Raw genomic sequence first — 2,260 nt, 5'->3', positions numbered from 1 at the left:
CAGTTCGGCTGTGAACACAAAACTTGAAGTGGTTTCTACGCTTCTTATCTGGCGTTGGGGGTCGGGACTATACTGTAGGTCCGAGCATCAGCTAAAGGCTCAAATGTGATGTAATTCTATCAGTTTGAATAGGAACTGATATCTAATCAGTAGGATTGTAATCTTGGTTGTGATTGGTTGGGTCCGGTGACGGAGCTGTTTGAATGGCATCACTCTGGCTGTAGCGACATAAACGTACTGTTTCCTGTTCTGCAGACGGCGGACTGGACTACCATGCTAGCTGGCTTGTTGTCAATGCATAGAGACTTTTTGCTGAAGCTTGAATTTTAAAATGTATATTTTTCTCTGCATATGAAATGAATAAACAAACGATGGCTATGTATCACTCATTGTTTTATTGTTTGGACTATTTGACTCCAAATGGGATCGGAAGGACTCACAATGCAGAGTTCACCATTAATACACTCAGTATTCATATTTTATATATAAATATATATATAGTTCTCTCGTAGATAGAAACACACCTTTCATGGTCTTGGGGTTTTTGTTTGGTCAGTTTCCTGTTTTATTTTGAAAGTTCAATCCTCATGTGTCGTGTTTGGTTTTACTTCCTGTCTTTGTGTGTTTTCCCTCCTTTTTGATTGTCTGCCCCGCCCTAATCCGTCTCACCTGTTCCTCATCAGTCCCAAGGCCTATGGAAAGGAGGCTGGGTCACGGGGTTTAACACATGCGCAGTGGAACTGGAGCTGCGGTCGTGCGTTGCCGTTGGTTCAATTTCCAGATTTGACTGCATGTGTTGTACCCCAAGGACATGACGCGATGATGGCGTGTGACGCGATGATGACGCGTGACGCGATGATGGCGTGTGACGTGATGATGACGCGTGACGCGATGATGACACGTGACGCGATGATGACGCATGATGACACGTGACGCGATGATGACGCGTGATGACACGTGACGCGATGATGACGTGTGATGACGCGTGACGCGATGATGACGTGTGACGCGTGACGCGATGATGACGTGTGACGCGATGATGACCCGATGATGACGTGTGACGCGATGATGATGTGTGACGCGATGATGACGCGTGATGACACGTGACGCGATGATGACGCGTGACGCGATGATGACGCGTGACGCGATGATGACGTGTGACGCGATGATGACGCGTGACGCGATGATGACGTGTGACGCGTAACGCGATGATGACGCGATGATGACGCGATGATGAGGTGTGACGCGATGATGACCCGATGATGACGTGTGACGTGTGACGCGATGATGACCCGATGATGACGTGTGACGCGATGATGACGTGTGACGCGATGATGACGCGTGACGCGATGATGACGTGTGACGCGATGATGACCCGATGATAACGTGTGACGCATGAAGCGATGATGACGCGTGACGCGATGATGACGTGTGACGCGATGATGACCCGATGATGACGTGTGATGTGTGACGTGTGACGTGTGACGCGTGACGCGATGATGACGTGTGACGCGATAATGACCCGATGATGACGTGTGACACGTGACGCGATGATGACCCGATGATGACGTGTGACGCGTGACGCAATGATGACCCGATGATGACGTGTGACGTGTGACGCGTGACGCGATGATGACGTGTGACGCGATGATGACCCGATGATGACGTGTGATGCGATGATGACGTGTGACGCGATGATGACGTGTGACGCAATGATGACGCGTGACGCGATGATGACGTGTGACGCGATGATGACGTGTGACGCGATGATGACCCGATGATGACGTGTGACGCGTGACGCAATGATGGCGCGTGACGCGATGATGACGTGTGACGCGATGATGACGTGTGACGCGATGATGACCCGATGATGGCGCGTGACGCGATGATGACGTGTGACGCGATGATGACCCGATGATGACGTGTGACGCGTGACGCGATGATGACGTGTGACGCGATGATGACCCGATGATGACGTGTGATGTGTGACGTGTGACGTGTGACGCGTGACGCGATGATGACGTGTGACGCGATGATGACCTGATGATGACGTGTGACGCGATGATGACGTTTGACCCTCACGTGATCCTCGGTTCATCCTCCCTGCCCGCCCTTCTTGCTCGGACCTCACCGATCTTTGAACACACACACCTCTCAGGCGTCGTGACTGCATCTCTCACGGTAGCGACGCTGAACCATCACGGTGACAAAGAGACATAGAAAGAGATCTAATAGAAATAGAAACATCTGGTAGATCACC

Source organism: Sebastes umbrosus, chromosome 6, assembly GCF_015220745.1.
Source record: "Sebastes umbrosus isolate fSebUmb1 chromosome 6, fSebUmb1.pri, whole genome shotgun sequence".
Lineage (NCBI taxonomy): Eukaryota > Metazoa > Chordata > Actinopteri > Perciformes > Sebastidae > Sebastes > Sebastes umbrosus.
Note: the sequence above shows the minus strand (reverse complement) of the source record.